General features: G+C 37.9%; 1 long non-coding RNA gene across 1 annotated transcript in view; it reads left to right on the top strand.

Annotated features, from left to right (window-relative positions):
• The first annotated feature begins 10,256 nt into the window (after positions 1-10,256).
• The window catches only part of LOC143620786 (uncharacterized), a 276,843-nt gene continuing 269,837 nt past the window's right edge, over positions 10,257-17,262 (top strand). Inside the window, exon 1 of the long non-coding RNA XR_013151406.1 lies at positions 10,257-10,262. This is a non-coding gene — a long non-coding RNA (uncharacterized LOC143620786). The remainder of the gene's footprint in view (positions 10,263-17,262) is intronic.

Genomic DNA, 17,262 nt, shown 5'->3' with positions numbered 1-17,262 from the left:
AAGTTTGCGAAACTTTATAAAACCTTTTAGTGTAAAAGATTTTCTGTCGGGTTGTTTAACTTCATACAATCCAATGTATCATGGAGCTAGCTTACGGGTTTTACCAAATCGAATAACGCCTTTTCAAGGGGATACTTTCAAGAATACTTTTTCACCTATTTCGAAAGACAATGGTTTTCTACGAACGTCAGCATAGCTTTTCGGTTAGTCTCAGGTGATTTTTTGTTTGTTTGTGATTTTACGAATTTTGTCTGTGATTTTTTGAATCAAATCGGATCTGGTAATTTGGGTGTCACCAACTTCAGTACAACACAGTGGGGATCAACATTTTAACTCGTACAACGCCTCATATAGTGCCGCTTGTATGCTACTATGATAGCTATTATTATACGAGAATTCAACTAGTGGGAGATGTTGGTCCCAATTCCGACCAAAGTCTTGTACACACGCGCGAAGTAAATCCTCCAGTGTTTGAATAGTTCGTTCAGATTAACCGTCAGTTTGGGGATGGTAGGCCGTGCTCAGATCGAATTGGGTTCCCAAGAATTCTTCCATAACTTGCCAAAAACGAGAAGTAGAATGACTATCTCGATCAGAAATGATTGAAATAGCATGCCATGTGGAGATATGATTTCGTTAATGTAAATGTGGGCGAGTTTTTCTGTTGTGTAAGTGGTATGAATCGGAAGAAAGTGTGCGGATTTAGTTAGTTGGTCAACTATCAGCCATATTGCATCGTTTCCTCGTGATGTTTTAGGAATGTGTGTTACAAAATCCATGGTAATTTGTTCTCATTTCCATTGCGGTATCTTCGGTTGGTGCAACATTCCTGAAGGTTTTTGATACTCTGCCTTAACTGTAGTACAAGTCAGGCATTTACCGACGTATGTGGCTATATCTTTCTTCATACTGGGCCACCCATAATATTCGTTCAAATCCTTATACATCTTATCAGTACCTGGATGAATGGAATATTTGGACTTCTGTGATTCATCCATGATCAAGTTTCGTAAGTTATCAAGAGTTGGAACCTAGACTCGGTTTTTAAAGTATAATATCTCATCGGTTTTCTGTTCAAAATGCTACTCGTTCATGTGTAAATCTTCATTCTCCAAATGATCTTCTTTTAGGGCAACACGAATTTGTTCGTTAAGGCTAGTTTGGACAATCATTCCAAGAGCTCGCACCTTCAACGATTTAATTCTATCTTTTTTGCTCAAGGCATCTGCTACTATATTAGCCATGCCTAGATGGTATCGAATTTCACAATCACTATATTTCAACAACTCCACCCATCTTCTTTGCCTCATATTCAGTTCTTTTTGGTAAAAACTGTGTTGGAAGCTCTTGTGATATGTGTAAATTTTGCATTTGGTGCCATACAAGTAGTGCCTCTAGATCTTAAATGCAAAAATAACTGCTCCCAATTCCAGGTCATGGGTAGTATAATTTTTCTCGTGCACTTTTAACTGTCCGAAATCGTACGCTATAACCTTGCTTCTTTGCATAAGGACGCATCCTAAACCTTTTTGGGATGCATCACAATAAATTACAAGGTCATCAGTCTTTTCTGGGAGACTTAGTTGTAAGGCCCCGGTCCCGAAAGCCCTACTTTGGTGTTGTATTTACTCATAAACACAATTCTAAAATCAGAGTTAATTAAAACTTTCGTGGAATAATTAAAACTTCATGCATTACTTTAAAAACCATCGAATCTTGTCTTAACAAAAGTTAATTCTTCTTAAAACATAACATAAATAACACGTGAATCCTCTTTCTTTGATGCCAGTCTTCACTTTATTGCCACGTGCCTCCCCTTAAGCAACCTACCGCATTCTATTCACCTGCGTGCATACCAAAAGTCAGCTACGCTGAGTGAGTTCTTGTTTAACAGTTACAGGATTATTCTTACACATTATTTTATATACTTATTCTTACACGTTCTTTCATTTACGTACAAATATTACCCCAACACTATTCTTACATTATTCATACATAGCATACAATTATTCTTACATTCTTGCACAGATATTATAAGGGTCTGCCACCCAACTTCTTGCACAGATATTATAAGGGCCTGCCACCCGACTTTTTGCACAGATATTAAAAGGGTCTACCACCCGACTTCTTGCAAAGATATTATAAGGGTCCGCCACCCAGATTCTTGCACAGATATTATAAGGGTCTGCCACCCAGCTTCTTGCATCGATATCATAGAGTCGGCCACTCTATTCTTGCCCAGGTATTAGAAGGGCCTGCCACCCTGACTCTTACATTATATTTATATTTGACTCTTACAATCATATTTAGTTATCTAACTAAACACATACAAATTCTTACCACATTCTTTTATTCTTGCCTTAGGTATCCACCTTCATCATATATGTATGTAAGTGTATATATACTTCTAGTCTTACAAGTATGCACACAGCCCCGAAAACATTTCAAAGAGAAATAGGGCTAGAACTCACCTGAAGACGATTCCTCTCCAAGTTTATTGTAATTCCCTTCCTTAACTGAGCTCGGCTAACTATGTAACAAGTTACGAGTATCAATTATCTACTACTACTACTACTACTACTGCTACTACTGCTACTGCTGCTCCTGCTGCTGCTGCTGCTGCTACTTTTACTGCGACTGCTGCTCCTGCTGCTGCTGCTGCTACGACCACTACCACTACCACTACTACTACCACTACCACTACCACTCCCACTCCCACTCCCACTCCCACTACCACTCCCACTCCCACTCCCACTCCCACTCCTACTACCACTCCCACTCCTACTACCACTACCACTACTACTACCACTACTACTACCACTACCACTACGACTACCACTACCACTACCACTACCACTACCACTACGACTACGACTACCACTACCACTACCACTACCACTACAACTACCACTACCACTACTACTACCACTACAACAACAACTACCACTACCACTACTACTACCACTACTACTACTACCACTACCACTACCACTACCACTACTACTACCACTACCACTACCACTCCTACTACCACTACCACTACCACTAATACTACCACTTCCACTACCACTACCACTACCACTACCACTACCACTACCACTACAACTACAACTACCACTACAACTACAACTACCACCACTACTACTACCACCACCACCACCACCACCACCACCACCACCACCACCACCACGACCACTACCACGACCACTACCACGACCACTACCACGACCACTACCACGACCACTACCACTACCACTCCCACTCCACTCCCACTCCCACTCCCACTCCTACTACCATTACCACTACCACTACCACCACTACCACTACGATTACCACTACCACTACCACTACCACTACAACTACTACCACCACCACCACCACCACCACCACCACCACTTACATCTAAGTTAATGAAACCCACAACTAACGGGGGTCCAGGGCAGCGCCCCTTGTAGCGGGGTCTAGGGGCGGCAGCCCCTAGCAGGGTCCAAGGGGCAGAGCCCCTGGCTTGGGTCGAGCTTCCAGGTCAGCTTGGATAAATTTTATTTAATAATAGGTCCTTTATAAAAAATGCATCAAAAAATGAATCGGATCACGTTTTACAACAATTTGAAAGAATTCGCATGACGAAATTCGCATGACAGAATTCGCATGACGGTAATTCGCATGACGGAATTCGCATGACGGAATTCGCATGATGGAATTCGCATGACAGAATTCGCATGAAAGAATTCCCTTCGCGGAATCCATTCGCATTGAATAGAAACCATTCGCATGGAATCCATTCGCTTCGCATGGCATGCGATGCGATTTCTTTCTGTGCGAACATAATTTCCTTTTCTTCATTCATCATCTTTTCCATTTTAAAGTCATTTTCCTCCGTGACTCTTCCTTAGGACCCGATTTTACCCTTTTTATGGGTTTTGGGTCGTACCAAATTTGTCTACGTGTCTTACAAGGTCTGAACATCACCTTTTCTTCTTATATCGCACCCGTTAGGTTACGACTCACCAAGTTTATATTTTTCTTACATCTTACAGCCTGATCTATCGTTCTATCAGTGTATATCGAAACCAAGCTCAAAGCTTAATCTTTTTAACCAAAACTCACATTTTGGTTCGGGTTCGGTCCGAATCTGGATCAACCCAAGGATCTGGTGGTGTTTTCTTGTTGTTTGATGATGTTTAGACACAAGATTTACCCTTCCCTTGGCTCGGATTGGGATCCGGGTGCTAGAGAGAGAAAAAGTGTGTGTGTGTGTGTGGGTGGAGAGATTTTGGGTTTATATATGGGGTCCATGGGCCCTATGGCCCACAATCCTCTCCTAACCATTCCCAAGCCCAAACCTAATCACAATCCAAACACTAACACACAATTAAGCTAACATAATACTCTTTATTTATTATTATTAACAAAAGTAGGATGTTACAATCGGGGCTTGACACAGTTTCTGTTTCAGTAGCTGAAAAGCCATTTCTTGTTCTTCTCCCCAATCATAAATTCGGTCTTTTTTGTTTAAGAGGGTTAAAGGTTGGGCTATACTGGAGAAGTTTGCAATAAAGCGCCAGTAATACCCAGCCAGTTCCAAAAATTGGCGAATCTCTTTCGGTGACTTTGGTGCTTGCCAATTTTTAATGGCTTCGATTTTGCTCGGGACTACGTGGATTCCGTGTCTATTAATAACGTGTCCTAAAAATTGCACTTCTTGTAGCCAAATTCACACTTGGACAACTTGGCACATAATTTCTCCTGTCTCAACAACTCCAAGATTGTTTTAAATGTTTCTCTTGTTCCTCCTTGGTTTTCGAATATATTAAGATGTCATCGATAAACACTATAACAAATTTGTCGAGGTACGGGTTACAAAATCGGTTCATAAGATCCATGAAAACTGTGGGTGCATTAGTTAGCCTGAAATGCATAATTAAGAATTCATAGTGACCATACCGAGTTCGAAATGCCTTTTTTGAAGCATCTTCCTCTTGGATTTTAACTTGATGGTAGTCGGATCGGAGGTCGATTTTTGAGAAATAATTCGCCCCTTGAAGTTGGCCAAACAAATCGTCTATTCGTGGGAGAGGATATCAGTTTTTGATGGTTACTTTGTTTAATTCTCGTAATCAACACACATTCTAAAGCTTCCATCATTCTTCTTTACAAACAACACTGGTGCTCCCAAAGGAGAATAGTTAGGGCATATGAAGCCCTTATCTAATAATTCTTGTAATTAGTTGGACAATTCTTGTATTTCATAGGGTGCTAGTCGATAAGGTGCCTTAGCAATGGGAGTTGCTCCCTGGATTAGGTCAATACGGAATTCAACTTGCCGGGTTGGTGGTAATATGGGTAGTTCATCAGGAAAGACATCGGGGTATTAACGTACTACGGGGGATATCTTCCATGTGTTTTTCATCGGGGTTCTTTATGGTTACGTTTGCCACATACACCATACACCCTTGGAGTAAACACTTTAAGACCTTGATACGAGGGGTAAAATTGTACCAGACTTCCCTCCCTGTTCCATAATTGCTTCACCATTCGAAAGAGGAATTTTAACTATCTTGTCATTACAAACAATTTCCTCTTTGTACTTAGCTAACCAATCCATACCGAAAATTACATCGAAGCTTCCTAACTCTACTGGGAGCAGGCTAATAAGGAAAGGTTGGTCATTTAGGATAACAGGACCGTTTCGGACTATTTGGTTAACACATATAGATTTACCATTAGCGACTTCTATAGCATAGGGATCTATTAGTTCACGAACTGGCATATTCCCAGGTATAAAAAGTTAGTGGAAACAAAACTTCTACCGGCACCCGTATCAAATAATACTAAATTGTACTAACCAAGAAACTACGAATTTACTTGTTACTACGTTCGGGTCATGTCGTACTTCTCCAGACCCAATTACAAAAGCGCGTCCTCTAGGCGCACTGGAAGTCGATGCTTGGTTTTGTTTGGTAACCGCTCCCTGATTCAGCTTGGAGTAGTTCCGTCAAAAATGTTCTATGCTACCACATTCGAAACAAGCACGGCGGTTCACTGCGGTTGGGGTTTGTTGGATGGGTTGTTGGCGGATTGGTTGAGGTCTAGGTGGTTGTGGACGACAAGGTTGGGTTGTTTAAGTTTGTCGGTTTACAATCTCCATATCGACTCTGCAATTAGGGGCATTGTGCCCAGTCCTTCCGCATTTCTGACACACCAATGGTCTGCAGTCACCCATATAATGAAAATTAGATTTATCACATTTTGGCCAGGTTCCCTTATACCTGTCTTGTTTCACATCAGAACTGGTCATGATATAATTTTGTATTGTCGGGCGTGCATGTTTATTCGGTAACCTTCCTTGTGGTCTCGTCCCATAATCAGTTCATTTTGTCCTTGATGATTCCCGAGTCATTTTTAACACACCATTCCTCACCAAATCAAACGTTACAATGCCGGCTTGAGACACGACATCTTCAAAAGATACGTGACCAACAAAATTTACTAAACTCCATACTTCTGGGGCTAAACCCCAATATAACATTCAATGCATTTGGCTTCTTGAGTTACCAAACATGGCACTAGATGAGCCAGTTCATTGAAGCGGTTTGTGTATCCCAGATGATCCGCTCCTTTCATCTCCAGGCTCCAGAGTTCATGTTCTAATTTTTGAAGTTCGTTCTTTGGGAAAAAATGCTCCAACATCAGCGTTTTGAGTTCTGCCCAAGTCATGCGATTGACTGCATCCTGCCTTTGATTTGTACAGTAGTGTTCCACCACAACAGGGCGTGGTCAACAAACGTAGAAGCAACATACTTGACTATTCATTCGGGTGGGCAAATACTGCTATTAATAACAGATTCAGTCTTCTCAATCTACTTTATTAGCCCATTTGGCCTTTCTGTACCCCTTAAATGTATTGGTTTGCATGCCATAAACTGTTTAATTGAATATTCTCTTCGTGGGGGATTAGGGTTACTACGGTCATTGTTCGGGTTCGGTTGAGGATTATTGTTACCCATGGTATTTGTATTCAGAGGGGGGATTGTTATTGCCAATAGTGTTTGTATTCAGTGGGGGATTATTTGTATTGGTAGCTGTATTTGTATTAGGTGAGGGAGTATTATTTGTGATAATATTGGTATTTATTGGTGGAATTTATTGTTTGGCGGTTGATTTTTATGTATGTTTGCGTTTACACCGGCAGTTACTTGTGCTACCATAGTCGGAATTACTGCCTGCATTTGCTGAGCAATCATCTCTGCTACATCCACCTCAGTCATTAGGTTTCCTTTTCTTGGGGCCATTCTATAAGAATAATCAAATCAGGCCAATTAATACTAATTTCAACACATAATACATTGTAACGACAATCATAGTAATGATTGTACAAGTAAACCAAATAACATATTTGTATTTCACGTACTGTATTGTACTTCGTTATCAAAATGGCACATGGACCTAGCTTGATATATGCCAGTTCTTGCATGTGCGGATCAAAATCTGTCACCATGTGATGGTTAGACTAACCCTGGGCCAGTGCTTGTAATAATACATCAAAATCATAATCCATGTCAGTATAACATACTACTATATGGTAACATCCAACTTTTTGTTAAATAATAAATGACAAAAAGTTTTGTTACTAACTCTGTGTTGTAAGTTAGTCGTGTGTTAAATGTTTGGATAAGGATTTGAAATGGGAATGGAGAGTGGGTGGTGGGACCCATACCCCACTATATAAACCCAACCCACCCACCATTTCCCGATTTTGTCTCCCTCCCCACACACTAAACACACACACACTTCTTCTCTCAAACACCCGGATCCAAATCCGAGCAAAAGAAAGGTGAATCTCGTGTTCAACGTCATCGAGCAACAAGAAACGTTTGGAAGATCCTGCGTGTTGTCCCGGTCTGAACTCGAACCTGAAGAAAAGGTAGGTTTCGGTTTAAATGGTTAAGTTTTATGGTTAGAATCGGCATGCAAACAGATATAATGATAGATCAGATTGTGAAATGTAAGAAAAATATAAACTTGGTAAGTTATAACCTCTCGGGTGCACTTTGTGATAAAAAGGTGGTGTTTGGACTTTGAGAGATGGGCTGAATCAGGTGCATGGGGTCAGAATGTGTCAAAAGTTGGGAAAGAGTAAAAATCAGGTCCTGAGGAAGAGCCAAGAAGTAAAATGGCTTTAAAATGGTAAAAAATGAAGAAAGGAAGGCATTTCGCTTCGCTCAGCCATGAGAAGCGAAACGCTCCCATGCGAAGCGAAGCGAACCGAAACCTTCCATGCGAAGCAAAGCGCTCCCATGCGAAGCGAAACGCTCCCATGAGAAGCGAAACGAAACCTCCCATACAAAATTGTTTAAGCTGTGACCCGATTAATTTTCTGATGGGTTCTCGTTAAAGGACTGTTAACGAAAATAAAATTTTTCGTTAAGGGGCTCAACCCCAGCCAGGGGCTCTGCCCCTTGGACCCTGCTAGGGGCTGCTGCCCCTGGACCCCGCTACCAGGGGTGCGGCCCCCGGACCCCCGTTAGATGAGAGTTTCATTAACTTAGATGTAGGAAGTAGTAGTAATGGATAACTGACACGCGAAATGTATTGTACAGTTAGCCGTGCTCAACTAAGGAAGGGCATTACCATTAACGGCGAGAGAAACCGACTCCAGGTGAGTTCTAGCCCCATTTCCTTGTTATGTTTTCGGGGCTGTCTGCATACTCCTATGTGGCAGTTAAAAGGCTTATCTTAAGTGATAGGTATATGATACGTGTATGATCGTGCATTGAAAGTTATTGCTATAGGATGGTTATGTGAATGAATGTGTATGCATATATTATATGCATAAGACAAGTAAAGTATGCGCTTATGATAGGGACCAGACCCTCATAATATTTGAGATGATAGGGACCAGACCCTTATAATATCTGAGATGATAGGGACCAGACCCTCATAATATCTGAGATGATAGGGACCAGACCCTTATAATATTTGAGATGATAGGGACCAGACCCTGATAATATCTGAGATGTTAGGGACCATCCCTTATAATATCTGAGATGTTAGAGACCATCCCTTATAATATCTGAGATGTTTAAGATAGAATAGCTTATGGTATACCACAGGGTTTTATGAAAGAAAGTATGTAAGTACGTATGCATGTATATAAAGTATGTGTGAAAGAAGTAATAGCAAAGTAAGGTATGAATACGTATCTTCGGACGCGTATGAGTAAGGGTAGAAATATATTGTATGTTAAATTGATTAACTAGAACTCACTCAGCGTAGCTGACTTTTAGTATGCATGCAGGCAGATAGGTCGAGGCAGCTGGCTTGAGGAGGGACACATGGCATGAGCTAAAGAGACTGGCATCTATGAAGAAGTGTCAAGACTATTTTATGTTACGTTATGAAAAGACAATTTGTATGTTAAGACAAAAATGAATGTTTGTAATATGATGTTTGAAGTTTTAAATTATTCCGCGAAAGTTTTAATTAACTCTGATTTTAGAACTGTGTTTATGAGTAAATCCAACACCACAGTAGGGTTACCGGGAACGGGGCCTTACATATATGCATGCATGGAGTATCAAAATACTATGTACACAGATCCATAACACACTGCATCTATCTATATTAACCATGCACTAACCACAAACACGAAACGAACAATACTGTGATAATCTAATAAGAGCTCCGAAGTTGGGCTGTCACCCTATCCAAACAACAGAAGTGGTAGGCGTTTGACTGTTGTAAGTTTAGTATCATCTGCCGTAGCATCAGTATACACTGGGTCACGTCCCTCCTCCCCTGATTAATGTTAACTATAGCTATCGAGTGGTCTATCACACAGTTGATCACGAAAGCCATCCAGAGTTGTTTCCTGTATCTGGGAGGCCGGGGTTAGAGATAGGTGTGCTCAATAAACGAGAGGGTGTGTCACCTGTCCTAGGGCGTGAAGGCTTTCCCCGATGATAGGTCGATCTAAGTGGGGACAAGGTAGAGTCGATCGGGTTTACCCTAATACGAGCGGTCTGACGGGCTCATCGGGTGAATGAAGTCGTCGGGGATAGGTGCATAGGTGGAGTGAGTGATCTAGCTGCTATAGTAGGTGAATGGTACTGACTAGTGGCCTCAGCCTGGTCTCAATGCGGTGATCTGGGCGGGTAACTATCACATCTATAACTGGACAGGTCATGCTCATCGCTGGTCAACTCTCTAGGAACTATCACCTCTTCTGAGTCCTTCTCAACCTCCTCCTCATCTTCTTCTAGGTCCTTCTCCTCGATTTTCGCGTCTTCCTCCTCTACTGATATCACCGGTTCCTCTTCCGCACATACTCGTTAGTCCTTATCATTTCTCTGCACAATGGTTAGTTATAAGAATAGTATTTATCAATAGTGTTAATTAGTGTATGGAATGTTATTAATTAGAAAAAAAATTTAATATTAATTATGATCAGATATAATATTAATTTTAATGAAATATAATATTAATTATAATAAGATTTAATGTTACTTATAATCAAATACAATACATATAGCAATAAGATTTAATATTATTGACAGTACAGTACGTACACGTATTCGTACACCTTGTTCCAGATAAGCACGCATGTATGCTACACACATATATATACTTAGAATTAACTTTAATATATATATATGTTGCCATTTTTACCTACTGTATGTACCACGACTTCTCCCCGAATTCTCTCGTACAAGAATGCAAGTCTGTTATTATGTTCCGGACCATAATAACTCACTTGCTCTTCGAGTTCATACTAGTATCAATCAGTATATAATATTAATTTATATTTATTTTCCCAGAGATAATCAAGTCTACAGTTATATTTTAGGCATCCTGAGAGATAACCTAATCCTTTATAACCAATGGCTCTGATACCAACTTCTGTCATACCCTGACTAGCAAATACGGAAACGTAAAAAGGGAATGTAACAGATGCCTCCGGTATCAACCACATTGTTTATAAAGAAACATTACAAACTAATTTACATTATATTATATTGTTCTATCTTTGTTTACAATCTAAGTGATCCAAAAAAAATCAGTTCATTAACTATCCCACTCCTTACTAGTACGTTTGTATAGCACCGATCACATTCCAGAACATGTAGCACATCATAAATTCATTCCAACTTTGGTATACCTGAAAAGCAGGTTAAAATAGGTCAACTATATATAGTTGGTGAGTTTCATGAGTTTCAAGAATCGGCTATGTGTAATCACAAGCCATAGTTTTTATATACTTATTAAAGTATGCATGCATGTATATGATGTAATTATGCTAAGCTATAGTGAAGCCTTGACTGTTTGTTCGTGCTGCGTGCCTCCATTTCCCACGCGCAATCAACCACTATGGCCCCTTCCGCCCACAACGTGCCCCAAGTAGCTATGTCTAACACTACATAGCTTGTATGTATAATTATGGTCATGTGCAAATGGGGTAAAGTCTCAACAAACCGTGCCCGGCTCCGTTTGGGTTTGTTAAACCAATAGTACTATTCACAAGCAACCGGCTCGAAGTTAATCACTGAGTTAGTGGGGATTTTATGTGTTAGCACTTAGATAATTCACATCATGACATGTTATCAGATATTCAAGTATAAGTAACATGCTTTTCACCCCAAAAGTTTGTAAAACAGTTTAAAAAGAGGGGTCATGAAACTCACGATTTAGTAGTTACTTAGTGCTATATTAGCTCGTGGTTCGTCTCACTCGCTATCACTTAGTCTCTATAATTAATAATAATAATAATATTTTATTATTATTATAATTTCCATACTAATCTGGGCTGTATATCTTGTCTGGGTATAGCTGTCTCGCCCAGAACATGTCAATAGGCTTAGATTGTGACGTTGTTAAATTTCTAATATTTAAAATCGAACTTGGCTCAGTTTCACCATTTCACCTGCTGGGCCAAGTTGATCGTTTACGCGTTTATAAAATAGGTATGACCACATAAACTCGGGTAAACGTGTTGGTTAATAAAATGATTAAATTTATAAAGAGAAATCACAGTTTAGACGTCTGGATTAGCTACGGAGCGCATTTCCGTTCATTCAGTCTGGTTTGGAGAAAAACGCGTACAATTCATCCTACTTGTCTAGAATTTTCAAAAAAAGTTTGGTTTTACTTAATTAACCCAAAAATATGATTTTTGATCCCTCTTGATGTTATGATATTTTAACAGGTTTGTTAATCACAAACCTGTCGGTTTTTTTTATCAGAATTGAATTTGTTTAACTTTCAAATTAGCATAACTAATTATCCGTTTGTCGTGTAATTATGAAAATTTATAAACTCACGAATTAAAATATGTAGATTTTTATAAAAATATTTTTGGAATTATTTACTGATTTATTAATTTACAAAAAATTATATTATAGGTTGTTTTTAACCCGTAAATCATCCGTTTATACCAAACGATTAATTAGATAAGTTTACCGGCTGATCCAAATAACTCCAAAATAGCCTATAAAATTTCCAGAATCTAACAAACTTTCCAAGTTACCTTTTTGAGTAAAAAACGACTATAAAACTCGTTTAAACGTGAATCCAGAAACCATAGCTAGGATTTTTCAAATGACTCCAAATTTTATATGTGATAATATTAAGCCACACCTGAGTTCTCCACAAAATTTAATAATATTTTAAGCAGTTTATGTATTTTTCCCAAATAAACGTCCATAAATGGTAATAAATTCTCCAAATATTCCCGAATTTTAAAAAATTACCAAATTTGGACAGGGAATCATTCATATGGTCCCTGATGTCCGTGAAAAAGTTCACAATCTAACTACAGGCACATCGTAATCTAATCCTAAACATCCCCTAAACGAGTTTTTTGGTAATACCTTTGCGGTTTTCGTTCATTTCAACTCTTTTCCTCAATTTTCCAGGTTCCTGTCCTTCTAAATAATATATATACATGTCCTATATCACAAAACCAAGCATGTATTATCAAAAGATCAGCCTTGAAACATAGGGTTTCAGTTAGGGTTTCAAACCGAACTTTTGAACCGTAGAAACACGATTTAAATCCTCTAATCCGTGTTTATGGCCAAAAAACTTATCAATTCAGATTTCTAACCTTGTGTAAGATCAAAACATGTTTTTGTACAATCTTTAGGGTTTTTGCTTGGTTAGGAGTAATTTTTGGGAATCAAACTATGTTTATATGCGATTAAACATGTTTAAATCATGTATTAATGATCAAAAATGCTAACTTTACCTTAGGGTTTGTATATGTGATGAAGAAGCCAAAGTATTTTTCCAAAACTTGAAATTATTATGTCAAAATATCTTTGAATTTTTGTTAATATAAAAAAAGAACTTAGGGGGGGGGGGGGGTGTTGTCTTATGTGGCGCCCGGACTCTTGGGACCCCCTTTGGGCCCAATTTTGGACCACTATTCTTGTTTTTCTTGCCCGAACGTTAAATACCGAGTTTAAATTTATTGTGGGTTTGGTTTTTGGCGAGAAAAATATATCAGGTATGACAAATAGCGTGAAAATGAGTGTTTTTTCGGCCATTATCTTGTAAATTTAGAAAAACATACCATTTGTCTGTAAAAATCGATAATATTTTCACAAACGCTTAAAGCATCCCAAATAAGTGGTTTGTAAGTCTTTTTCGGCCTGACGGATGATACAATGCTTGTTTTATAACTATCTTTCGCGTTTAAAGTCATAATAGGTAGTTAAACGAGTATGTTTTCGTTTAACTGGTTTGCTATTGTGCTAAGGCCATAACGCCAATATGTTAGCTTATAATAAACTTATATCACTTATAGATGCCCCCCGGGGATATCCGGATCATAGTCATACTCGTTTGGTTATTCGTTTGTACGATACGCAATAAGCGGTTAATCGTTTCGATGAATACATACTAAGGTGTACGTGGTTTTGTCTCAAACATCACAGTGGTCCTCGATCAGGTGCAGAAGACCCGCTCCAACAAATATCTAAACCGACACATGTGTCGGTTTGAACTTCACACGCAAAACCGCTACAACAAAACATAAAAAAGTTAACGATTAAACTATATTGGTTTACCATAGAAGTAGGCTGATCAGATCTCCCCACTTACCTTAAATTCCTTGGTTTTCACTTGGGTGTTCGGGGTGTTGACAGGGTACAGTGAAACATTCGTTACGTTTAAAACCCAAAAACCCGACCCATTTTAAAATTTTCGGTTTTGTTTATAAATACACACACACACACACATGTCTAACTCAAGTTTCGTTTCGGGTATTTTATGTGACATTCGTCATTACTTTATATATGGGAATTCGTTAAGCCGACCCATTGGTCATTTCAATATATATATATATTTGTTGTTCTTCATTAGTACAAAGTTCACGATGATTTACGATTATCATTCGTTCGTTTCCTATTCAGTTGTTTCAGTTCCAGGATTTAAACTTTTGTTTAAGTTTAATCCATTTTCAAACTACACGGGTAATATACAATAATATTCTATAAAATTATAAAATATTATTACATTTTTTAACATGTCAAAGTTTAAGGTCCAATTGGTAATTATATATTAACTTCAATTTAAAGGGAATTTCGAAGTGTAGGGACCAGAAGTGTAATTATGTTTAAATTATAAATATTATATTCTAGCACCCCCACCCCTTCTTCTTCTTCTTCTTCTTCTTCTTCTTCCATGGGTCGTTTTTCCGGCAGCCACTTTTCTGGCGGGCAACCTTGGTTTCCGGCAGCCCTTATACAACCCGTCAACACCTTTATTAACCCAACTACTTGTAACGGTTTAGATCTTATCAAAGACCCTAAATCAACAATAATAACGTATTTTAACATCTATTTCGTCCGCCAATTGACTAAAAACGGCCAAAATTTTCGTTAAAATTCATTTACGATTAATGAACGTCAAACGGTCCAACTGAACCTATAAATATCCCCTACACCTTCATCTAAACCTGCTACAATCAGTCCTTGAATCTAAAACACTCTCAATACCATGAAATTAGTCCGTCAAACTTTGTTTTTCGGCGAGCCATAGTCCACCGATGAAACACAACGATACCATGTAAGTAATATATTGATTTTGATCCTTTTTCACCGTTAATCAAAACCGCTAAACTTATTAAAACGAACATATAACGGATTATCGGGTTTGATTCCTAGGGATTCTTTGAAGATGATGAACATGCAAAAATAATATATATCTAACTTTTTCCATCCTTAAACTAAATTTTAAGCTGGTGCAGTTGGTTAGTGAGTTAGTGTGTAAACTAAAGGACCCGGGTCTAAAACCCAGGTCAGGCCATTTCATTTCTGTTTTTTTTACATTCTATTTTATATATTAAACCAAATTAATTCATTGAAAATTATTAAAAATCTTAATAAATTAGATAAAAATTATTTTAACTTATATAAAAATTATTTATAAAATATATTTTATCATCTTTCATCTGAAAATGCTACTGTTCCTACCCGTCAATCTTTCGCGTCAAATGCTAATATAATATTATATTATTATATTTTGTTAACCTCTATAATATTTATCGTAAACATTTTTTTGAGTTAAATTTGACCAATAAAGTTCGTATTCTATAAATATTAAAGTTCACTTATTAATAAAAAATTATTAATTAAATAATATGTAAATAATATATTTCGTTAAATCATTTAAAATTAGTTTATATCATGATTCGTCAGCTTTAATTCATTAAACTTAACTTGTTAATTCATTAAACTTAAATTCGTTAGACTTAATTCGTTAAACTTTCATTTGGTAATGTTAACTCGTTCAACTATAATTCGTTAAACCTTAATCCGTTAGCTTTAATCCATTAGCACAATTATTGTTCGAGATAAAAATGCGTGCCTTGTAAATACATTAAGTCTCATAATAGCGTTAGTTATAATATTAAAATAGTTCATTAAAATGCCGGTAAAATTTAAATATAAGATTATAATGCCTTAAAATCTATAAAATATATTAAAATAATGCTTAAATCCGGTTAACCAAATATTTTCAGTCCCGTTAATTAAATTTTGTTTTTGTTTTAATTATAGTTCCAGAAGTTTAATCGTTTCGTGTTTTTTTACTCACTTTCGGTTGCTTTTGGATTTCGTTTCTCGTTTATCATCTATTGAAAAGGTGGGTTTCACACACACCCTTTTTAACGTTTTTTTATTTTAAGGGTAGCATGTACATCATATTCAAACGTTTTACTTAGTACGCTTTATTCAAACTACAATTCGCATTATGGATTTGTGTGTGTATTTGCTTATGTACGTTGTGCTATCCGAGTACGTTGGTTGTCCCCAACTAGAAAGGACCTTATCTGCGTTGTGCTATCCGAATACGTTAATCAGCCTCAACTGGAAAGGACCTTGTGTGCGTTGTGCGATATCCCGAGTACGTTGGTTGTTACCAAATGGAAAGGACTTTACTTGTGTTGATTACACGGTTCATAGAATTGTATGATTTTTATGTATGTATTTCAAAACTGTGTGACTCTCACCAACTACTTGTAGTGACCGTTTATTTTATATACATGCTATATTTACAATTATTAGAGGATGATACTTGGAGAAGACACCAGACTTAGGTTATTCAAACAAACGGACAAATTGCTTTGTTGTATTTATTTTTCTTGTATTTCTTGCATAAACTTGTGTATTTGAAGTATTAATGAATTAATGATAATATTGTTACATAATAGTGTCACATGTGTTTTGAACAATATGTATGTCACACTCGGGCGTTTTCGCTTTAGCCAGGGTGTTACAGATTGATATCAGAGCCGTGACTATAAGATTGGACATTAGACGTAGTGCCATAGTTAGTTATAGCATATTTGTTTAATTATTTAGGTTGCATGATTAGAAAAGTATGTGGGCCTTACTTGATTGTTCTTTGCACATGTTATTGCTTATTACTATTGGTTCGTTTACGCTAGGGGTGTTCAAACATGTTTACCCGGACCGAACACGGTATTACCCGGACTTGACCGATAACCGGAAGTCAACATAAGTTCAGACCGAAGACCGGACCATTAAAAGGTTGGTCAGTCTTGTCTCGGTTCGGGTCGGCTTTTCGTCCGGTCAAATAGGACCGTGAAAAAGAGCTGAAGAGAAGAAGAAATTATCACGCCTGAATTTGTTGGCAGCAATTTGTTGTGATGAGCTGTAGAAGGAGCCAACGAACGAGCTATGCACTTTGCGATGGGGTAATTAAGACCCAGTTATGGTTTCAATGGTTATTTGGTGG

Source organism: Bidens hawaiensis, unplaced genomic scaffold, assembly GCF_021521415.1.
Source record: "Bidens hawaiensis isolate Kalapana, Puna unplaced genomic scaffold, B.hawaiensis_p1.1 tig00002671_1, whole genome shotgun sequence".
Lineage (NCBI taxonomy): Eukaryota > Viridiplantae > Streptophyta > Magnoliopsida > Asterales > Asteraceae > Bidens > Bidens hawaiensis.
This window is presented reverse-complemented; position numbering and strand designations above follow the sequence as displayed.